The sequence below is a fragment of the Dasypus novemcinctus genome, chromosome 22, assembly GCF_030445035.2.
Source record: "Dasypus novemcinctus isolate mDasNov1 chromosome 22, mDasNov1.1.hap2, whole genome shotgun sequence".
Lineage (NCBI taxonomy): Eukaryota > Metazoa > Chordata > Mammalia > Cingulata > Dasypodidae > Dasypus > Dasypus novemcinctus.
The window spans coordinates 39676031-39701247 of NC_080694.1; positions in this window are offsets into that span (position 1 = coordinate 39676031).

The window sequence follows — 25217 nt, forward strand, 5'->3', positions numbered from 1 at the left end:
GGAAAATGCAAAATTTTAGCAACAGATCAGTGGTTGCCTGAGGTTAGCTGTGGGAGGAGGGGCTGTCTACAAAGGGACACTTTAGGGGTTGGTAGTGATGTGACTGGGTGAATTTGTCAAACTCATAGACCTGAACATGAAAATAGTTAATTTTGCTGTGTGTAAATTTAAAAAGTAAATAAAAAGCTAATGTGTTTCTAAATTAAATATTAGAAAACAAAGTGACATTTCTTCATTGACATAGAGCGATTTGATTACCTATCCTCTTTTTTAACTGAATTAACCTTTTTCTACATTGATGATGAAAGTGTGTGCCTCATAAATGTACAGCTTGCTAAGCTAACAGAACTTTCATGCACTTAAGTAACCACCACAGAGTGTGAGAGAGAGCCCATTACCCAGACCCACCCCATATCACCGTCTCCACTATGGACCCAACATTCCCCATAGATTAGTTTTGCCTGTATTTGAACTTAATATAACTAAAACAATGAACTAATATAAATAAAAACAGAATTTGAATACTGTACTCTTAATAGTTTTCTTTTTATTTCAGATTACTTTTCTGTAGAACTAAGTAAAGCTATGCCAAGTAACAATGGGGACTCTGGACTAGGCAATCACTAGGATTTGTTCTAGGTCCAGATTTGGATATCTGGGAGTTGAGAACATTGTGCAATACTTTTTGCTTGAAATATGTTTTTGACCATCCAGACTAGCTAACTTTTCTAAAAAAGTTTTTTTTACTCATCTGAAGGCATTTGGAAAAGCACACCATACTTTCTTTACGATCTCCAGAATTGTACTTTTCCCCAGTGTTTTTTTTCCCCTTGAAGGGATAGACATCAGTCTTAAAATTGGCCTGATACCTTGATCCCTTCATATAATAAATACATCCTTGGTCCTTTACCCAAACGATGATCTGTGAACTTTCCCTGCTTTGTTCTTTTGAGATCATGCTTGACTTTTGCTCAGCTGTATTTAAAGCTGTGGGGAGAAGATACTTTTGGAAAAAATATGGTACTGAAGTGTGTTCTAAGCTTGAATGTTTGGAAACCTCTGGTCAAAGTAAATCCAAATGGCGGGTGTGCTCCCAGCTTGTTTCCTGTATTACAGAGTTTGAAATCCTTTATGCATCCTCTATGAATCACAAAACCCTTGTGAGTGTGTGTACATGTGTACACGCAGTCTTGTACGTGTCCTTTGTGGGGGAAGTCAATTACGCTGAGTTTCGTTTTTGTTATTCTTTCCAGCGATAGAACTTGGAGTATCAGTTCTGAGTTTCTGAGAATGGGCAGGTTTTATTTTCTTAGCAGTAACCAAGCCACAAAAAAGGAAAAACAAAACAATCTCTGACGACTAAAAAGATGTCTTGAATAATAATATCAACAACAAATATGAACTTTTAAGGGTTCAGGGTGTTCTCCAACTAATTCAGAGTCTAAATTAAATATTACACCCATAGATCGTTTTTCAAAGCCCGACGGGCCAGCTGTTCTTTTCATTGTTGGAGTCACCCACAACCACACAGGTCAAGTGAAGGATGTCTCCTAGATGGCCGTGCCCGGGAAGGCCACCAAGCCGCAGCGGCCTGGTTATTACAACCCAAGGACGTGCCAAGGACTGGTCTTTGTGAGCAGGGCTCCATCAGGAGGCTCTTCAATTGTATCCCCTCATTTCCTCTCTCCACCTTTCATTGTTAGAAGTTCACCCTATGCTTCTTGTGTGAGAATTTCAACACAAATAAAAAAGGTTTGGTTGTAGTTTTGTTATTGTTGTTAGAGTCTGAGAACATGGCACAATTCACATATGTAATTATAAATGATAAAATTATATAGAGAAAGCCCCGGGAGCCCTCAAAGCCAAAACCCGTGCCTCCTTCCTCTTTGAACTCCCTCTGGAGTTTCCTCCAGATAGCTTTTCAAATTCGAAATCCCCACCAAGACAGCCAACCCAGATAGCCAGGCAAGCCCCCAGCTCATTACGTTTGACCCAAGACAAAATAAAGCTCACCTGCCCTAACCCTGCCCCTATAAGATGGACAGACTCCTGTCCGATCAATAGGAGTCAAGCTAACATACACTTTAGGTCTATAACAAAACCGGTTGTCATCCCTAGAAACTCGAAGCGGCTTCCGTTTTTATAAGTGCTTCCTTGCTGTAGCAAGATTCCTGGTATCTCGAATAAAATGCTGTACTCCACAAACTCGGTTCTGATTTGTCTTTCTTCATAAACTACCTCCATGGGGCTCAAGAAAAGTTGGAGCTAAGCATCTACAAACAAAATCACAGAATGTTAGTGTTGAAGTCGTATCCTTTTCATTTTGCAAATGAGTGACTGGAGTCAAAGACCGTATATGACCTGCCCAAGGTTCCATAGATAATTCAGAGCAGAGGAGAACGAGTGTCTTGGACGCCCCTGACTTTCCAGGCAAGTACTGTTCCTCCATTTTATTTCTCAATCTCCCACAAGATACCGACTGTTAGTTTGTGGTTATTTCCGCTATAAGCCTGCACATTAGAATAGTGTCTCAATTAAGGGGATTTATTGGGTGGGCTTTTGGAATGGTTTGACTTGGCAGCTCCTCAGTGATGTCTTCCAAGACAAGGTTTCTTTTCCATCTTTCCAGTTAGCCTTCTATGGTGCATCTCTTTGTGGTTACAACATGGGTGTCAAAAACTCCCTGTTCTGCTTGCTTTTCATCAGGCTATAAGAAGTGAGTGGGTGTCATTCTAGGTGACCCCCAGGAAACCCCTCCTCATCTCTCATTGGCCTCAGTGTCTTCTGGATCTATCCCCGAACCTTCAGCTGAGGTCAGGGCGTCAGGCTGTGCTGATCCACTTACACACAGAGTCATACACAGCGTTCTGAAAGTCAGGTTTGAAATCACATCCCCCTAAAGCATGTGTACAGCGCTGAGGAAATGTGGATAACAGAATAAAAGTGGAGGTAGCTGTTAGAAAGGGGAAATGGGTGTAGAAAGCAACACAAAGCCTATAGATGCCAATATCAGAAATCAACCTGAGCCAGTTTGGGAAGGGTGGGGAGTCAGGAATGTTCATGGAACTGAGGTCAGGGGACGTGGGAAGGGCAGGTGGGAACCAAGGTCCTCACTTCCTCCTTCCTTCCCTTTCCACCTCTCATTGTCAGAGTTCCAAAACCCTATGCTTCTTGGCTTATGGTGAGGGTTTTAATGCAAATTTAAAAGTTTTGTAGGTATTGCTGTTGTTAGATCCTGAGTTTGAGAACATGGCACAACTCACTGCTGTAAATATAAACAACCCTTTCTCTCCTCTCCCCTCCTCTTCCCCTCCCCTCTCTGTCTTTTCATACCTGCTTTGTTGTCTATCTTCAGAACATCTTATCTTGTTCCTTAATGCAGTTGGCAAAAGATGATAATCTCTCATCTCCTGACTACTCATGTTCCTCCACCTACAGCCATAGAAAGAGAGATGGACCAACAGGCTCTGACTCCCAACTCCTAGTTCCTGGGAGACCCTACTTGACCAATCTTGGGTTGGTATTCACCCTGAGAGAGGCAGAATCCAATGGTACAGATGAGGCTGCTGGGACCCACCGGGGTGGTGGTGGTGTGGGGGCCACTGGGGGGTCCTGGCAGGGCCAGTGGTTCTTAAAGAAGCAAGGCTAAGATGACACTCCTTAAGGGGCCATCACAAGAGAGGTTTTCAGCTCTGGAAAATGGCTCTCCTAGGGGCTCCCCGGTACAGGGGAAGAAGTCATGGAGACAGGGATGTGGGAGACGTATTTTCCTGGCTGATGCCTATGACTTCTTCCATTTTCCTCAGGTCTGGAGTGCAGAGGGGATGACGAAGAGTTGTTGGAAGTGGAGACACAGAGGGCATGGGTAGGAAAGGAGAATTCTTGTTTTTAAATCACTGCAACTGAAATTCGAGGAAATTCTACCTTTCAGCCCCCAAACCAAAAGGAGCTCTTTGCCAAATCACAGGCGAACCATTTCTAGCACCTGAAGCTAAAAGCTGGCATGTTGATGAGAACCAGTCCTCCACGATCCCTTTCAAGCCTGACTCTCCCTTCTGATGATTATCTCCTGGAGCCCCAGAAGCTTCCTCCCGGAGCTGGTACTTTGCCTAAGGCCAGCAGACGTAGATGTCCCCTCTCTGTTTACTTTTGGCAGTCCCACCCTTGCCTCTAGGAGGGCATTGCCATGGCAACTTCTGAGGCCCCAGAGCAAAGTCAGTGATGACTCTTGGGACTTGAAAGGGTGATTGCAGTAAGGGGTCCTGCCAACCTTAGCTTGGAGGTGAAGCCAATCAGTGGGCGTTTCCTTTTTCTATTTCACCATTTGACAACTTCCTCCTGACCTGCCCCCTTTTAGGGATGGGCAGGAAGTCTGCGTGTGTGTTTTGCAAGGAATGGGAACCAATGGAGGGGCCGGTGCCCTCTGGTTTATCTCATTTAATCCAGAGCAGGGTTGTTCAATGAGAGAAGCGGGAAATTTCCAGAGGGCCTCATGCCAAGCAAATTCGAACTTCCTACAGGAACAAGGGCGACGGTTAGCCAAAGTTTAAGGAGTTGAGATGATGAATAAACTCCAAGGTGGAGTTCATTAAAGAAGCAATGCCAAAACCCAATGGAATTTGACAGCAGAGGAGGACAAACACGAGAGACCTGGGAGAATGATGGGAAAGAAAATGGCGCCAGTGGCTTCCACATCGTTAGCCTAAACAGTGAGTGTACTGGTTTGGATGCTTGTGACTAAATAGCAACAGCTGAGCGCTAACCTTTAAAACTAGCACCTTGTACTTTACAAAGCTCTTTTTTTCACATTTATAATACCCTCTCCCTCCTCCTCCCTCACACCAACGCAACCTTCTGAGATAGGTATTATCTCCATTTTGTGGATGAATAAAGTAAGATTCAACAAGGTCCTTTGGCTGAAAGTTTCCTATTTACCAAGGTTTAGGCTGGGAGGCAGATTGAGACTTCCTGATGCATTGCAGGGGCTTAATAGCCTCTCTCGGGTGTATCCTGCACCATAATTAAGAAAGCACCTCAGTTCTTATCATCTCACTTTATTTTCCCAAGGGCCACTGTAAAGCAGATATGTTCCTTTCTATTATATAGAAACGACATGAACGACAGTAAAAGTTACAGTCTACTGGGTCCTTTGTGTCGGGCACTGTGCTAAGTTCTTCACATGTATTATCCCCTTTGATTCTTACCACCATTCCATGAAGCTCCCTCTTAAAGAAGGAGGAACTGAGGTTTGGGGAGGCTTGGAAATACCTCCAGGGGCGCACAGCTGGGGAGCCTGGGCTCTCCAGAGCGCGCCTGCCTTCCTCCCTCTGCCAACCTCCCTCCTGTGGAGAATCGCAGCTGGACCTTGTAATCCGGGTTTCCCGTCCTCCTACCCCGGGAAGCGTAGTTGTATTTGTCTTCTCTACTGAGCCCTCCATCCGGCTTTTACATTCCCTCACTCAGCAGACATCTATGAGGCTCCTATTACGTGATAGGCCCTTTGCTAAGCGAGAAGGAGAAAAATGCGAACAAAACATTTCTGCACCCGAAGAGCTCGTCGCATAAAGGGAAAGCGAGGCAAAAGGGGTCATGCGTGTCACGACAGAGGTGTGTGTGTGGGGGGGTGTCATGAGATCCTGGGATTGCTGCCCACGGAGGACCAGCATCCTCGGAAATGATCTCCGTGAGGTTGGCGTTGGGGCCAAAGTAGCCACTGGGCACAGTACAAGGAACCCATCCTAGCTTTAGGGACCCATGAATATGGTTTTTTAAAAAGATTTATTTATTTCTCTCCCTTCCCCGCCCCCCCCCACTCCAGTTGTCTGTTCTCTGTGTCTATTTGCTGCATCTTCTTTGTCCGCTTCTGTTGTTGTCAGCGGCATGGGAATCTGTTTTTTTTTTTGTTGCGTCATCTTGTGTCAGCTCTCCATGTGTGCAGCCCCATTCCTGGGCAGGCTGCACTTTCTTTCGCGCTGGGCGGCTCTCCTTATGGGGCGCACTCCTTGTGAGTGGGGCTCCCCTATGCGGGGGACACCCCTGCGTGGCATGGCACTCCTTGTGTGCATCAGCACTGCACGTGGGCCAGCTCCACACGGGTCAAGGAGGCCCGGGGTTTGCACGGACCTCCCATGTGGTAGACGGACGCCCTAACCACTGGGCCAAGTCTGCTTCCCTGAATATGTTTTTTTAAGATTTTATTTTATTTATTTCTCTCCCCTCCCCCTCCCAGTTGTCTGCTCCCTGTGTCCATTCGCTGTGTGTTCTTGTGTGTCCGCTTCTATTCTTGTCAGCAGCACTGGGAATCTGTTTTTCTTTTTTGTTGCGTTATCTTGCCGCATCAGCTCTCCGTGTGTGCGGCACCATTCCTGGGCAGGCTGGACTTTCTTTCGCACTGGGCGGCTCTCCTTATGGGGCACACTCCTTGCACGTGGGGCTCCCCTACGCGGGGGACACCCCTGCATGGCACGGCACTCCTTGCGCGCATCAGCACTGCACATGGGCCAGCTCCATACGGGTCAAGGAGGCCCGGGGTTTGAACCTTGGACCTCCCATGTGGTAGGCGGATGCTCTATCTGTTGAGCCAAGTCCACTGCCCCAAAAATGTGTTTTAGTATATGATATTCATATATTTGTCTTTATGCCAATGTGATTGTAAAATATTACACACACACACACATACATATATATATAAAGGAGGTGGGCAAAAATGCCTAGGACCTGTGAGAGTCACAATGCAGCCTTGGTTATAGTAGTCTATTGCAAAGCAAAGGATACTTCAGAAAGTTACAGCCCCGGGAAGAAGACGTGGCTCAAGCAGCTGGGCGCCCGACTACCGCAGGGAGGTCCTGGTTTGATTCCCGGTGCCTCCTAAAGAAGACGAGCAAGACAGTGGGCTGACGTGACAGGCTGGCACCGCGAGCTGCCGCAACAAGATGACACAGTGAGAGGACACAACCAAGAGGCACAGCGAGGAAACACAAGGAGAGACACGACACACAGGGAGTGGAGGTGGCTCACCGGCCCCAGCAATTAGGCGCCTCCCTCCCACATTCGTGCTATGCGCTCTTTAAATTCAGCTTCCAGGCCAAGCAGTGAGCCTTACCTGTGGGGAGGCCGCCTGCAGAAAGAGCTAATTTTAATAACAATAATTTTAATAATGACAGCGGCTCCTATACCAAGTGCCCAGCCACTTGAGTTTTATAGTCCTCCTCTATCGAGGGCTTGCTGAGTTTCCTGCTGCTGCATGATTTGTCACGGCTGCACTGTGCTATGCTGCAGGACTGACTTTTGGAGGGCAAGGGGAGAGGGATTTGGTTACACATCGCCCTCCCATCCTTTTACTTCTTGAAAATATTTTTCAGACCTTCAAAAGCACCTTTTCCCTCGTAAATACTTACATTTGTGTCTTCCGATGGCAGTGGGTTGTATGAATTTGGGTCGGTTTTAGCTAGTAGGAGTTAGGCAAGGAAGAGAGATAATGGCACTCTGCCAAGAATTCCAAGGTGTGGACTTATCTGGATTATGGGATGTGCAACGAGTTGATGGTGGAGGCTCCTGAGGGAGTCCAGCTGGGAAGCTTGGAACTTAGAGCGCCACCATAGCTGCAATTGCTGACTAGCTTTAGAAAGTTAAAAGGCAAAGCAAAACCAAATGAAAACGTCCTTCTGGAAGGATGGCTCCAGGTAGTGTTCTAGCGTTCCAAGAAGGAGTTGCCACTCTGCGTCTTGGATTTGTCCTGGGCTTTGCATTTTCCTACCGGTGTTCCATTTAGAGTTGCCCAAAGACTGAGGCCACTTGCGTTCATTGGCTGATCGAGAGCAGGGGACCTGTCTTGCCAGAGAGCCTCCCCAGTATTTTGGAAACAGGTGGGTTGGGATTGGCCCAAAGTGACATGACGAATGGCAAAGGTTACCAGGGTTTGGGTCAACTTTCTATGACCACCAAGAGAAGAATCATTGTCTGTCCTTGCCAGGAAACTGGCATGTTCTGAGTTTATTCTGAATGGGCGTTGCTAGGGATAGTCCAGGGTTAAGCCAGTAATTCCTGTGTGGGTCCCCTGGAGTGTGTTTGTTTATCATCGTGTGTGTGGTTTTGCTTTTTTTTTTTTTGACTCAACCATTGGCTTGCGTGAGAAATATGAAGCTCAACTCTGATGAAGTCATTCTTGCTTAAAACACCTCAGTGGCTTCCTGCTGTTCTGAGGAAAAAGACTAAAATGTTTATTAGTGGCTACTACTTCCTGCCTGGTGTCTGCCTCACCCAGCTCTCCAGCCTCAAACCCCACTCTTCTCCTCCTGGGACTCCAACTGCGCTTTAGCTCCCAGACTTGCTTTTAGTTCTTCCTACGCACCCGGGTGCTCTCTTGCCACAGGGCCTTTGCACCAGCAGCATCCTCCACCTAGATTGCTCTTTGCTCCTTCTCCGACCCCAACTAACCCTTTAGAGCTCTGCTGAGACTTATTTAGAGAAGACTTTCTTGCCTTTCCTGATCAGGTCCCACCTTCTTGATATGTTCTCAATTAAATTGCCATGGTCTTCTCCTTATCACAATTGTTCTATCAGACTTATCTGGTGAGTTTCTCATTTTTTAATACTTAAAAAATTTTTTTAAAAAGGTACTTTAGATTACAAACATTTTTCATAAAAAATATAGGGGATTCATGTCAGTCTTTCTGCTAGATTCCTTGTAACAAAGAAAAGGAAGTTTCTAATGTTACTACTGTACTGTGAATGCCGAATATAGAGCCTGATGTAAGACAGATATTTAATAAATATTTGTTGAATAATTATGACACAAATGAGTGAAAAGAAGATCATGGCAAAATAAACCTTGGCTGAGATATTCCAAAGCAAAACCTCACTTAAATATACAAATCATTTCTTTAGAACAGAACGGGCTCATCACTATACCTACGATACCTAAATTACTCATATGATGAACAGTTTTGTGTTTTTTTTGAGATTCCCATAACTAAGGCTCACATACAAAATGATAGATGGCTATTATGTGTTTTTTCCTTCTCTGTATTTTTCTTAATGGAAGCAAATGGAACTTTCCAAATATCACTGTATGGTTGGAAAAAGTGAAACAGACTGTAGTGCCATTTTGGGGGAAGGAGGGGGTAAAGGGGAAAAGAGGCTGAAAAGGTTTTATGTTTTCTAATGGAAGGCAGACGCAGTGCTGCCTTTATATTATTCAAGTAACGGGTTTCTTTTTCTCTATTTGTGGCCTTGTTCCGCATAGGGCGTGCAGAGAAAGTCCCTTGAAGATAAGGGTGTTCTTTCGAGTCTGTATCTTTTATACCTTAGAGATCTGCTCACTCCAGGTTTCAGAAGTAGAAACAAAGCTTTTGGGCAGACCTACGACAACACTGAACACGAAACCTGCTTTAGAAAGGTTTCCCTTAGAAGTTAAATGTTATATTTCCACTCAATAGAAAGGTACTGCTGTGTGGCCATAAAAAGCTGGCCCAAACCCTGTAACCTTTGCAGTTAGTCATGTTATTTTTGGTTCATGCCGTCATGGATCACAGCTGTGACTCAACAGAGCCACTGAAGCAAGAATTCAAAGAGTTTAAAGAAGAGCTAACTCAGAAATGATTTTTTTTTCTTCTTCTGGTGTCATTACGCAACATTTTTGTAGTTTACCTTTTCAAATTTACCAACTCTTTACAGATGAGCTCAGTTGTTGTTTGGCAAGTGAAATCCTGGGTTGCGTTAGCATGGTTCCCAAAATCCCACTGCAGGCTAATGATGATGAAGCTTTCCTTTCTGGGGTGTTTGTTTTACGTAAGCAATGACTTACTTTTCAGAGGCAAAAATCTGTGTTGATATATTTCTCCCTCAAATAAACCAAAAATAGGATTGGTTTTATTTAAAAGTTTGCAATTCCCCATTTAAAGATGACAGAAAGCCCGTATCAATTCATTCTGTGTTTTGTTTTTGTTGTTCTCAAATTTATATTAATAAAATGAAGCCAGGAGCTTTGACCTCACAGGCTAGGAAAGATGCATTAACTTTAGTAGGTATTATATTAGTTTGTTATATCAAAATCCTTTAGACTTTTGGCTTCATTTTATTAACTACTACTTAAACTTGAAGAACATCCCAGATCTCCCATTTCAGGGTACAAAGAAAAGGAGAACACAGAAGAAATGATGAGCCTTGTCCCTTACCTAAATACTATTTTTTAAGCTTTGTGGTTAAATTTGGAATTTCTAAGGACTAAAGTATTAAGATATTTTTGTTGCTGTTAAGTTAGGTCATTAATCAAATGTTTTACAGAACAAAGCACAAGGGCAATGCATGCAATCGATTTTCTCTCTGGGCAAACAGGTGCTGGTCGTGTGGTCTGTAGTGATGCCTGTTACTTAGGCTTGCCATTTGAAAATTGCTGACTACGACAAATGCTGCCACTGAGACCAAATCCACATATTCAACATGTTAAAAATGTGAAAATACAATTTTGGAGTTTTCCTTCCAATAACAAGGGTGTTGGCGTAAATGAAATCTTATTTCTATGATTCCGTTTGGACGTGGCTGGGTGCTACCTCCATAAGGTAAGTGAATAAAACCCTCAGGGCCTGTCTTCAAACATTTACTGGACAGGGATTGTGCACGGTGCTCTTCTGAGTGACAGCCTCATTCTGAATGACCAGGACCTGGCTCAGGACACAGTAGCAGCTACTCCCCTTTAATTTAAAGATGGGGGCGGTGGACTTGGCCCAGTGGTTAGGGCATCTGCCTACCACATGGGAGGTCCGCGGTTCAAACCCCGGGCCTCCTTGACTGTGTGGAGCTGGGCCATGTGCAGTGCTGATGCGCGCAAGGAGTGCCCTGCCACGCAGGGGTGTCCCCCACATAGGGGAGCCCCACGTGCAAGGAGTGTGCCCCGTAAGGAGAGCCGCCCAGCGCGAAAGAAAGTGCAGCCTGCCCAGGAATGGTGCCGCACACACGGAGAGCTGACACAGCAAGATGACACAACAAAAAGAGACACAGATTCCAGTGCCGCTGACAACAATAGAAGCGGACAAAGAAGAAGACCCGGCAGGGCGGGTGGGGGGGGGGGGGGATAAATAAGTAAATAAATCTTAAAAAATAAAAACCACATATTAAAAAAAAAATAAAGATGGGACTTCTGTTTCCTTTATCCTGTTTCCCTTGTTTTTAGCAAGTTCTTACACATACTTGAAAACTAGGAAAATTAAAGTGATTAGAAAATGGTTCTTATTTTTAACAGAAATTAATAGAATGTTTGAACTAAGAGAGACTGCAGACTTCAGGAAGGTTTACCATCTTATTTTATGGCTGCAGTAACTAGCGCAGAGAGGTCAAGGACCTTGCCTACAGCTACACAGCTAACTTGGGGCATAACTGCGGCTCACAACCAGGCTCAATAGGTTCTTTGCATTATACCCCCTGCTTTAGAGCTCAGACTGGTTCAAAGAACTGACTACTCCAAAGACCTCGGATTCATAACTCTTAAAACCAACTATTGACATCAAAATGTCAGGGGCATCCCCTGCGTAGGGGAGCCCCACGCACAAGGAGTGCACCCCGTAAGGAGAGCCACCCAGCGCGAAAGAAACTGCAGCCTGCCCGGGAATGGCACCACACACACGGAGAGCTGATGCAGCAGGATGACACAACAAAAAGAGACACAGATTCCCGTGCCGCTGATAAGGATGGAAGCGGTCACAGAAGAACACACAGCGAATGGACACAGAGAGCAGACAACTGGGGGGGGGGGATGAGAGAGAAATAAATAAAAAATAAATCTTAAAAAAAAAATGTCATGATTGAAAACATTGAGGATGTAAGGAAAGCGTTGAGAATATTAAGAAAAAATGAGACTACAAACATAAATGGAAGTCGTGGCTGTTAAAAGAAAAACAAAATATTGCCTGTATCTTTGCGTCTATAATGATTTTTAGATTTTTTTTAAGATTTAAAAATTTATTTCTCTCCTCTTCCTCCCCCTCAGTTGTCTGCTCTCTATGTCCATCTGCTGTGTCTTCCTCTATGTCCACTTGTATTCTTATCAGCAGCACCTGGAATCTGTGTCTCTTTATTGCGTCATCTGTGTGTGTGGCACCATTCCTAGGCAGGCTGCATTTTTTTCATGCTGGGCGGCTCTCCTTACAGGGTGCACTCCTTGCACGTGGGGCTCCCCTACGTGGGGACACCCCTGTGTGACATGGCACTCCTCGCACGCATCAGCACTGCACATGGGCCAGCGCCACACGGGTCAGGAGGCCCTGGTTTGAACCCTGGGCCTCCCATATGGTAGGCAGACGCTCTATCCGTTTAGCCAAATCCACTTCCCTAGAATTTTTTAATTGTTCAAATTTAATCTGGCAAAGCAATTAACTTTGACAAACATTTGAGTAAACTAAACTTTTATTTACTGAATATCTATAAACAAATAAACACTGAGATGTTATCTACAGAAATGAAGATTCATTTGCTCCTGGCACCCATTAGGAGCTAAACAAATATTTGCTGAACAATTGAATAAAAATGACAGACTAGTAGATGCTAGTGTTTGACTGTAGACACATTAAAAAGGTATGTAAGACATAATGTTGGGAAGCAGACATGGCTCAACTGATAGAGTGTCCGCCTACCACATGGGAGGTCCAGGGTTCAATCCCCAGGGCCTCCTGACCCATGTGGTGAGCTGACCCATGCAGTGCTGCCACGTGCAAGGAGTGCCGTGCCACGCAGGGGTGTCCCCGTGTAGGGGTGCCTCATGCACAAGAAGCGTGCCCCTCAAGGACAGCTGCCCTGCGTGAAAAAAGAGCAGCCTGCCCAGGAGTGGCGCTGCACACACGGAGAGCTGATGACGCAACAAAAAAGAGATGCAGTTTCCCGATGCTGCGTGATAATGCAAGCAGACGCAGAAGAACATAGTGAATAGACACAGCAGACAATGGGGTGGGGTGGGGGTAGGGGTGTGTGGGGGGGAGGAAAGAAATAAAATAAATCTTAAAAAAAAAAGACAATGTCAAGCACAAGAAGTCTGGCACAGATTAGCATACTGTATGATTCCATTTATTCAAAGTACAAAACCAGGAAAAATCTAATCTGGGCTGTTAGAAGTCAGGATGGTGTTTATTCTTGGGATGGGTAGTTGCTAGAAGAGGGTCTGAGGTGCTGTCATATTGTGTTTTGATCTGGTTGCTGATTAAATCAGTGTGCTGCTTGGTTTGTAAAAATTCATTGAGTATGCACATTTCTGAATATGTATTATACTTCAACAAAAAGTTCTTTAAAAATCGTACAGCCCTTCATCTTAGGAACAGAACAGGTTAATAGATGCTTAGCTCTTGGACCAAATTCCTAGAGTATGAATTTTAAAAAATGATGATGTGGGGTTTTATTTTTTATAATCATGTAAAATGTGCAACTTTTACACTGTTACCGAAGAAATAGACCTTTGTCTTCAAAACATATGCAGCTGCCTCCAAAGACTTTTGACAGTTTTATCACTTATTTGACAGTCACAAAGCATGTTTTTCTCATAACATCAGGATGATAAATGGAGATGTCGGTTTTAAAAAAACTTAAAAAGAAAAAAACCCAGCAAAAAAAAATGTTATGCTGCTCAATTGTATTATTTTGTTAGCTTTAAGATAGCATTTTAGTGTAACTGACTAAAGTTATAAAGTTGAAGGATAATTTTTTGAAACTGGTAAATTAGTTTTAGAAAAATAGCATCTAAATAAATACCCCTTTAAAAAGAAATATACTGTTAGGCTTATTCCTGGGTATAGAATATAATTTGTTAAAGAAACAGTCAATGCCCTTTAAAGTTTACATGAGAAGTGAAAAAATAGTCAGATTCCTAAATGCTTTCCTATTAGGCATTTAAAAGAAAGGAAGTAAAGGATGTGGATTACTTCCTTAAGTGAAATTTCCTTGGATTATAAGTGGCTGAATTTTAGAAAAAATCATTTAGAGTTTTTACCAGTGTGACACATAAACTCTTCCCCAAGAGAGGCAGATGTGTATTTATGTAGCCATCTTTTAACTAGGATAGAATTTCAAAAGACTTTGGGAAAGAGATAGGCCTTCCATCTTTCCCTGACTTCACTGCACTTTGGAGCTAAAGAATTTTTTAGTTCAGCCACAACAAAGGAATCTCTTTAGGATCTTTGCTAATTCAACATTTAGTGGCCATGTTTCTTGCTTTGCCCAATGTAAATTACTCTGTATGTGAATTTACATTCCAACATGATGGTCTTGATAAGCTAATCCAGTTATTACATTAAAAAAATGTTCCTCTTTTTATAGAGACCTTCCACAATCACTTTGGAGCTAAAGAATTTTTTAGTTCAGCCACAACAAAGGAATCTCTTTAGGATCTTTGCTAATTCAACATTTAGTGGCCATGTTTCTTGCTTTGCCCAATGTAAATTACTCTGTATGTGAATTTACATTCCAACATGATGGTCTTGATAAGCTAATCCAGTTATTACATTAAAAAAATGTTCCTCTTTTTATAGAGACCTTCCACAATGTCCTTTCAACTGAACATGCCATATGTGTTTCTAAGTGAGTCAAAAAAATAGATATGAACAAGAACTTGGTACGATACTTAAACAATTAATTGGTGTGTATATATATATACATTTTTTTTTAAAGGCAGTATCAGGGATTCAACCTGGGATCTTGTAAACGCTAAACAGGAGCTCACCACTGAGTTATACACCAACTCCATGTGGCATATATTTTCATAAAGAAAACGAATGGGGAATTAAGCCTTCTTTCTGTAATGAATTAAAAGCTAGCCTCATCCGTCATATTAATAATAATAATAATAACTTTGGCAAAATAATAATTCCTTTTTTTCAGCAGATATTTGTTCAGCACCTCCTGGAAGCCAGGAATGATGTTCAGTCCTGGAAGGAAAAGAGACATGGTTCCCTGCCCCCTTGGAGATTATGCAGTTATCAACAAAACACACATTATAAATAGTTAAAACTGTCATCGGTGCTACAAAGAAAATCTAGAGAGTGCTTTGAGAGATGATAGGGAAACCTAATATAGACTGGGAAGTCCTCTTTGAGGAAGTGACATTTAAACAGTAGAGAGTTTTCCAGATAGAAGGAACAGAATGACAAAGTCAGGAGAGAGAAGGGGAGGCTGGTACCTCCTAGAAAATGGAAGGAGGCCAGGTATGACAGGAGCGATGAAGGGAGTCGTATGATTTTTGTGACTGGAGATGGAATTTTTGAAGGCCAGTGGAAGATTCTGAGCAGGGATACAATTTGCATTTTAAGAAGACCACCATGATTGCTAGAGAAGGAGCAATGGGTTGGAAGAAGGGATGGGAAAAGCCAGGAAAGCAGGGTTTCATAAAAGCCTAGGGTAATGAAAGTATTTTAAGAATGAGGTAGAGGCCAAGTATGTTAATTGCTGTGAGAAGTTTTGTAAGTATCTCTTGGATTTGACAGCATGGAGGCCAACGGTGACCTGGCATGGTGGGAGAGGAAATCAGATTGGATGTGTTGACGTGGAGGCCACATGAATAGACCACACATTCACACTAACACCCAAGGGACTTAGGTGCCAAGGGGAGGGGAGAGAGGGGGGAAGCTGGAGGGTAAATGGGGGTGGGGAGAGGGGTTGAAGGGAATCAAAGCAGAGCATCCTGAGCATTTGGGCACCATGGTAGGAGTCATCTATCATTGAGGGAGAGGTTGATGTTGGTGGTGGTGGTGGTGGTGAGTGTGAGAGAGAATGCTATACGGACACACACTGTTGGGTAGTCCAAGGAGCAAAGTCCCCGGGAAGTCACAAGGGATGGGGTTCAGGGCACATGTAGAACTCTGACGCTCTTTTACACCTCTCCTGGAATAGAAGGAGGGACACCTCCATTGTTGTGACAGGAGGGGAAGGAGGGGAAGGTAGTTTTATAGATTTGGTGTGAGAAGGTGACAACATTCTTTGCAACAGGATTCCCCTTTATGAGGCATGAAGCAAGGTCACAGTGAGGGGGAAAAGGGAAGTTGGAGATGGGACAGATGGAGAAGGTATGAAATAGGCATTACACGGAAATGGAATGGAAGCTTACTAGGCAGTGTCCTTAAAAACTGGCACAGTACTTCAGGTGGTTACATAAGTGAAGGCCCTGATTCTTAGGAAAAGTACCGGGAGTATTATGTGTTCAAAGAGCATCATGCATACTATCTAAGTTCAAATGTTTAGGAAATTGATAGATAGAAATAGATTTTGGGAAATAGAGATATAGATAGGTAATGATAGATAGATGATAGATAAATAGATAGATAGATAGACAGATAGATAGAATGACACAGCAAAGGTGGCAAAATGTTAAAATTGATGGATCTGGGTACCTGGGGGAGGTATATTGAAGTTCTGCTTATGGGTTTTGTGTTACTTTTGCAATCTTTCTGAGAGTTTGAAATTATTTCAAAAGAAAAAAATCGGTGCATATGATTTTGATCCAAGTCTCCACCCTGGGTGTTTTTCTCCAGTAACATTTAGGTGCACAGTGTATGAAGTTCACCTAGGTTTGGGACAATATTGGAAGATTCAGTTGGCTGAATCTTTGGTTGATTCAGTTAGTTGATCCATATGGTTAATAATTTGCCATTAAGTGTGCTTTTAGGGAGGTTTATGGTTTCTATCAAAATGCCAGATGTGGATATTAAGCTGTAAGACTAACCGATGGAATTCACATGCCTTCAGCAACACTGACGTCGTGTTCTTCACTTTTATTTTTCTTTTGTTGTGAGGTAAAGCAGAGATCTAAGCAAAGAATTGGAATTTAGAAGTTGGAAATTTCATTTCTGCCTACTAAATTCACTGGCATATTACATGCTTAAAAAGGTCAGTAAGTAAAGTATAGTAAGAACCGTGATTAGTTGAGAAGTATGTATCTTTTGAATTCACAGTCAGCATCAGGGTGCAGAAATTCAGTAATCCTCTCAAAGTCACTCTCCTTTCCCTTCTCTGAATTAAATAAAGAACATCTCACCTCTCTGCTCGTTGTTTGTCCGCCTTCTCCAGGAGGCACCAGAAACCAAACCTGGGACCTCCCATGTGGGAGGTGAGTGCCCAATGGCCTGAGCCACACCTGCTCCCTGCAGGCTGTGGCATCTGCTCGTTTAGGCATCTGCCCATTGTGGCAGGTGTGGTGTTAAGCTAGAGAGCTGGTGAAGTATCTAGCTTGTTTTTTGCTTTGGGTGTGACGTCTAACTCATTGTGGCAGGTGTGGCATCTGCTCATCTTCTTTAGGAGGCACTAGAACCTGAACCTGGGACCTCCCATGTGGTAGGCAGGTGCCCAATTGGTTGAGCCATACCCGCTTCCTGGACCTCTTTTTATTGTGCCTTTAGCCTCAGCTCCTGACTCAGGTCTCAGAACCTTTGATGTTCAAAGCAAATGCACCTACTTACCCATAACCACGGTCTTTCATGCTTCACAGCCTTTGTTTGCATATGCTGTTCCTTTTCCCTGGAATATCTTCCACTGCTTGTCACATTAAGTGAGACATTTACTCTTCCTGGATCAGTAGCTAAGGTTCTAAAGGGGAGGCCAGGGAGGTAATAAGTACCAGGAAGTGCCCATTTAGGGCCAGGCACTCCTGGCCTATTAACAAGGCCACAGCACCTTCCTTGCAACCCCCTGCTGTGACTGGCTTTGTGGGGAATGCATGGCTTTTCTGCTTCCTCACCATGGGGAAGGGAGAGCTGTTTCCCACAAAGCCAAGCGTGTGTGAGTGTCAAGAGAAGAATCACTTGTAGAGATAAGAGAATCACAAGGAAGGCTAGGGTCTCATTCCTTGACCTCATGCTGTCCATGAAGTGCTGTCGTGGGGGCATGGTGGAGGGGCTCTAGGGAGACCTTGACTTGTTTTCCCTGGAGGTTAGAGTATACATATACATAGAAATGAGTGACACTTCTAAAGTGAGCGATTTCTAGAATAACCCTTGCCAGCAGGTTGAGTAAGGATCATGGTTTAACATGTTTTAGATGAAGAGAATGGATGTTGGGGAGTATGGGAGAACTCGTTGCAGTTCTCCTTAACCTTTGGGGGCATGGGAGAAAAATTCAGTGGCTTCCGTGGCTCAGTATAAAGGAGTAATCCAAGAGGCAGAAAGTTAGGATATTCAGGAGGCATTTGGATAGCAAATGGATGCTCAACTTGAAGAGACGGTTGAAGGCATGGACCATTGTTGGGGCCAAAGAGACACATGGCTCAAGGGATCCTAAGTGATGGAGAAGACAGGGGTGAACCTGAATACCAGTCCTGAAAAACCACACATAACGACGTGTGTGGAAACCACCATATCAGCAGAGATACCAGCATCCCACTGAATCAGAGTGGTCAGAGCTGTCTCCCCATCACCACCTCCAGTGGGACATGAGTTTGAGGATAACCTCTGCTTTCCTGTTTGCTTCTCCCAATCCCCATCCCTAGAGGAGCTTAGATCCAGGAGAGGGAGGGAGAAGAGGTGTCTCCCCAGAACCAGACCACACTTTCTATTCAAGTCAAGGTGCTTGCATAGGAGGGTGTTGGGGAGAAGAAGAGCTTTAAATTGTATACCCATATAAGCACACGCACATACCTTCACACACACAACTTCAGTAGTCAAGAAAATATATTTGGAAGAAAAGCAGTAAAATAATTTCAGAACTTGGGAGAGTCTTTAGGTTAACATATCCAAGGCTTTCTCAATCCAGAACACTCTTACCTTATAAAATTGACACAGCCCTAGCAGAAGGAAATGAGATCGTTTGCCAACTTGAACCAATGTAGACGGTGGAAAATGATAACATTGGTGAATTAATTTCTCCAAGAAATTATTCCAAATGGATTCATACCCATTTAAACATCAGAGAAGTTAAAGGGGAAAAGGGCAGAATAGCAAAAAAGTTGAAATTTTAAATAAGATAAGTAATGATCATCAAATTGAGACATACATCAAGAAAATAATAAGATAAGGAATGTTCATATCCATTAGTAAGAGATTGAAAGCCAAGTGCATTCAGCATGAGGTAATCACACATATTCTAATTGGACACCATTTTTCAAAGGCATATCATCAAGAGTTAAGAAACATACAATGTTATAAATGCATTCAAACATTTTTCTTAGGGTTATATTTTAAATGAATTCGAGAAAAATAACAATAGCATATACCTTTTGCTTTGTTTTGGCAGCATTCTGAAGAATATGTTGGGAAGCTGTAGTGTTCTATGGGATACACTTTGAGAATCTTACTGTAGTGTTTAAGGCACTGGTTACCTAGCTGAGGACCAAAAAATGGATTAGGGGTGCTCCTTTAAAATCTTAGACATTTTAATGAAGAAATTGTAATGTTGAAATATATGGGCTTTTAAACTGAACATCAGTGGCAATTTATTAAATCTTCCCTAGATGTGTTAAGCAATGGGAAATAGGGATTTGATAAAGAACAGTTGAAAGGATAGATTAGAGAAAAATGTAAAATGTTTCACTTTTTGACCCCACTTAGTTGAGACCACTTAATAACCTGATTATTTAACACTGTTCATCAATATTAACCATAGTTCTATGGTTACCTCTATTTCCTATTGTTCAGGGTTTCCATTCTTGATGTTCTCTGTATTAGTTATCTACTGCTATGTAACAAATTGCCTCAAAATTAGCAGCTTAAAACAACAAACATTGATTATCTCACAGCTTCTGTGGGTGAGAAATTCAGGTGAGGCTTAGCTGGGAGTCTTCTACTCAAAATCCCTCATGAGTTTATAGTCAAGGAGTTGGCTGGGGCTGGAATCTCATCTGAAAACTCAGCTGAGGTAGGATCACTTCCAAGCCCCCTCACATGGTTGTTGGCAAGTCTAGTTTCCCACAGGTGGTTGGACTGAGGGCCCTGGTTCTTTGATGACTGTTGACTGGTGGCATCTGCCTGCCTCTTGGCACAAGGCATCTCAAAACTCAGCAACTTGTTTCCTTCAAAATGAGTGAGAATGAATGCCCAAGATGGAAGCCATAGCCTCTTCATAATCTAATCTCAGAAGAGACATGCCAACACTTCTACCATATTCTTTTTATTAGAGGCAAGTGAATAAATCCAACCCACTCTCAAGGGGAGAAGATTACACAAGTACATGAATAGTAGGAGGCAGGGATCATGTGGGGCCATTTTAATCACATTCTTTCTCCTCACATGACACCCTCCCCTCTGACTCTTTGCTGCCTACCTCCCTGCTCTTACCTGATGACTTGGCCTACCAAGTAAGACCAGAAATAGAAGAAAATAAGATTCTCCTTTACATTCTTCTCAACTAAGTCTCACACCTTCTTGCATCTTCAGTCATTTTCTCCTCGCCATCCCTGATGATTACCTTCGTCCTGCCCTATTCTATCCTAAAAAATAATTTCCCTGTGCATCCTTGTCCTCATCAAGCTATCATCTCATCTTTCACCCTTTACAAAAAACTCTTGAACAAGTTGCCTTTATATGTCTCTCTGCATCTTAATTCCAATTTCCTTCTTGGCCTTATTAATTTGGCTTCTGTTACAATCACTTCACTCAAATTGTTTCTGTCAAGGTCACCAATGATTTCCATGCTGCTATTTCCAATGAGCACTTCTCTGTCTTCAACAGCATTCAAATAGTTGACCATGCCTTCCTTCTCTCTTGACTTCCATGACATCACACTCAGATGCTTATGTATTTTTTTTCTAATCACTATGGTTACCCTTTTCAGTGTCTTTTGTTGGCTTCTTTTTTTATCTGGGCTCTAAATATTGGTGTGTCTTAGTGCTCAGTTCTGTGTCTTTGTTCTCTCCCTCTTTCTGTAAGTGACCTTATCCATTCCCAGGATTTTTTTAGTTAATTTTTTTAAGAGAAGTTTTAATAGAAAAATCATGCAGAAAGTACACAGTTTCCATATACTCCCCTCACACAGACTTTTCCCTAATATTAACACTTTGCATTAGTGCAGTACCTTTGTTATACTTAATGAAACAATATTATTACAATTATATGCTTAACTATAGTCCACAGTTTACGTTAGTCCTTAGTTCACTGTTTGTGTTGTACAGTTCTATTTTTTAAAATTTTGTTTTAGTAACATATATATACCCTAAAAATTTCCCCTTTTAATCTCATTCAGATATATAGTTCAGTGGTGTTCATTACAATCACAATGTTGTAAGACCATCACCACCATCCATTTTCAAAACTTTTCCATCACCCCAAACAGAAACTCTGTACCAATTAAACATTAGTTCCCCGCTTCCCCCACCCTGGCCCCTGGTAACCAGTATTCTGTTTTCCAGCTCTGTGGATTTGCTTATTCTAATTATTTCATATCAGTGAGATCATACAATGTTTGTCCTTTTGTTTTTTGTTTTTTTTTTTTTTTAAAGATTTATTTATTTATTTAGTTTCCCCCCCTCCCCTGGTTGTCTGTTCTTGGTGTCCATTTGCTGCGTCTTGTTTCTTTGTCTGCTTTTGTTTCTTTGTCCGCTTCTGTTGTCGTCAGCGGCACAGGAAGTGTGGGCGGCGCCATTCCTGGGCAGGCTGCTCTTTCCCTTCACGCTGGGCGGCTTTCCTCACGGGCGCACTCCCTGCGCGTGGGGGCTCCCCCGCGCGGGGGACACCCCTGGGTGGCACGGCACTCCCTGCGCGCATCAGCACTGCGCATGGCCAGCTCCACACGGGTCAAGGAGGCCCGGGGTTTGAACCGCGGACCTCCCATATGGTAGACGGACGCCCTAACCACTGGGCCAAAGTCCGTTTCCCTGTTTGTCCTTTTGTATTTGGATTATTTCATTCAACATGATGTCTTCAAGATTCATCCATGTTGTTCCATGTATCAGAACCTCATTTCTTTTTATGGCTAAATAATATCCCATTATGTATATATACCACATTTTGTTTATCAATTGGGTTGCTTCCATTTTTTGGAAATTGTGAATAATGTCTCTGTGAACATTGATGTGCAAATATTTATTTGAGTCTCCACTTTCAATTCTTTTGGCTATGTATATATCTAAGTGGGATTGCCAAGTCATAAGGTAATTCTATACTTAAAATTTCTGAGGAACTGCTAAACTCTTCTTCCACAGCAGTTGCACCATTTCACATTCTCATCACAAATGAACAAGTGTTCTTATTTCTACACATCCTTTCCAACAATTGTTAATTTCTGATTTTTTAATAGTAGCCATTCGAGTGGGTGTGAAATGGTATCTCATTGTGATTTCAATTTAACTAATGATGTTGAACATGAATGACGCTTATTGGCTATTTGTATATCTTTGGAGAAATGTCTATTCAAGTCTTTTGCCCATTTTTAATTGGGTTGTTTGTATTTTTGTTTTTGAGTTGTAGGATGTATTTATAAATTCTGGATATTAATTCCTTATCAGATATGTGGTATTTTATCCCATTCTGTAGGTTGTCATTTTACTTTCATTATGAAGTCCTTTGATGTAAAAGAAGTTTTAAAATTTTAAAGGATCTCCCTTTTATCTGTATTTCTCTTGTTGCTTGTGCTTTTGGTGTAAACTATAAGCAACACAAGGTCCTGAAGATGCTTCCCTAAGTTTTCTTCTAGAAGTTTAATAATTTTGGTTCTTATATTTAGATCTTTTATTCATTTTGAGTTAATTTTTGTAAGTGGTGTGAGATAGAGGTCTCCCTTCCTTCTTTTGCATATGGATATCCAGTTTTCCCAGCACCATCTGTTGAAGTGATTCTACTTTCCCCATTAAATAGATTTGACACCCTTGTCAAAAATCAATTGGTCATAGATGTGAGGGTGTATTGAACATTCAACTTGATTCCATTAATCTATATGGCAGTCTGTGTAACAGTGCCATACTGTTTTTATTACTGTAACTTTGTGATGAGTTTTAAAATCAGGACAAGTGAGTCCTCCAACTTTGTTCTTCCTACAACTTCATTCTTCCACCTCAAGGTGTTTTTGGCTATTCAGGGCCCCTGACCCTTCCATACAAACTTGATGATTGGCTATCCCATTTCTGTAAAGAAAGCTGTCAGAATTTTGATTGGGATTGTGTTGAATCTATATATTGCTTTGGGTAGGATTGACACATTTACAATATTTAGTCTTTCAATTCATGAACATGGAATGCCCTTCTACTTATTTAAGTCTTCTTTGATTTCTTTTAGCATTGTTTTGAAATTTTCTGCATACAAGTGTTTTACATACTTGGTTAAATTTATTCCTGGACATTTGATGCCTTTAGTTGTTATCATAAATGAATTTTTTTCTTGGTTTCCTCTTCAGATTGTTTTTCACTAGTGTGTAGAAACACAGTGATATTTACATGTTGCTCTTTTACCCCACCACTTTGCTGATTTGTTTATTAGCTCTAGGAGCTTTAATTGTGGGCTTTTCAGGATTTCCTCTATACAGGATCATGTCATCTGCAAACAGGGAAAGTTTTACTTCTTTTTTTCAATTTAGATGCAATTTATTTCTTTTTCCTGCCTAATTACTCTGGTTAGAACTTCCAGCATAATGTTGAATAATAGTGGTGACCATGGGCATCCTTATTTTTTTTCTCATCTTAGGGGGAAAGCTCTCAGCCTTTCACCATTGAGTATGATGTTAGTATGGATTTTTCTGTTTCTAGGGACTTAAATACCACACATATGGAGGTGACTGAAATTATTTGGCGCAAATCTTCCTCTGAACTATAGAAAATTTTCTGTAACTGTTTATTTGATAACCCCATTTGGTTATCTCTGAGGTACCCCAAACTTAAGTAATAGAGCTTCTGTTTTCCAACTGCCCTCCACCTAACTTGTTTCTCTTCCCGAGTTCTCTGCCCTAATTAATGGCGGCATCAGCTACTTTGTTTGTTCAAGTATAAATACTTGACTCGTCCTTGCTCTCAGTTCCTCATTCCATTTTATCACCATGTCCTATAATTTTTCTACCTTCTAAATATATGTCTAATCTATCCAATTCGCCAACATTACCTCCTCCCTAACCTAAGCCACCATCGTCTGCCACCTGGCTTGCTACAAGAGTCTCTTTACTGGCCTTCTTGTTTCTATGCTGTCTGCAAAGCGGCCAATGAAATGCCACGGGAGCTGCTGGGGGCAGGGAGAGGGAGGAAGAGGTGTGATATGGGGGCATTTTTGGGACTTGGAGTTGTCCTGAATGATATTGCAGGGACAGATGCAGGACATTATATATCCTGCTGTAACCCACTGAATGGACTGGGAGAGAGTGTAAACTACAATGTAAACTATAATCTATGCAGTGCAGCAGTGCTCCAAAATGTATTCCTCAAATGCAATGAATGTGTCACACTGATGAAAGAGGTTGTTGATGTGGCAGGAGTGGGGGGTGGGGGGTGAGTGGGGGTATATGGGAACCTCTTATATTTTTTAATGTAACATTTTGTGTGGTGTACGAATCTTTTTTAAGAAAAGATAATAAAAAAGGGAAAAATTTTTTTAAATTGAAATTAAAGATCATTTAAAAAGTATATGATGGACTATTTCTCTTGCTTGTAACTTTTTGGTTCTTTCTCTTTATCCCTTGAAAATCTAAATTTCTCAGGGTCCTTCATAATATAGCTCTTGCTTATCTTTCCCACCTCAGATCACTCTATTCACCCTTCGCTTGCTGTATTTCAGCTACATTGGCCTCTTTCCTTTCTTAAGCACTCCAAGTTTTTTATTGTTTCCAGGACTTTGCATACAATGTTCTCTTAGCTTTAAATGCTTTCCCTCATTTTTCTCGTGGCTGGCTCATGCATTTATAATTTAATAATTATAGATTTATTCATATGTTTATTATCTATGCTACTAGGCTATAAGCCTCACGAGGACAGCGATTGTGTCTGCTTTGTTCACAATTGTATTCCCAGTACTTAGAAAGTACTCAGTAAATTTTTGAGTAAACAAACAATCTCATGGTCATGCTACAAGTCTGAACTCAGAAACCTCCTGCTTCCCAGCCTTCCCAGCCTATGAAGTGTTCTTGGATCCTGGGGTTCCTTCTCCTCTATTTCACTGATATGGTTTATATACCTCTACTGTAGCAATTACTATGACATGTTGAAAGAACTTTGCACAGCCGTCTTTCCAATAAACGACAAGCTCCTTGAGGACAGGCACCTTGTCTTTTCATCCCTAAAACCCCAAGCCCTCTTTCTCACACATAGGGTACATCCAGTGGGTACGTGACACATTTTTGCCAAATGA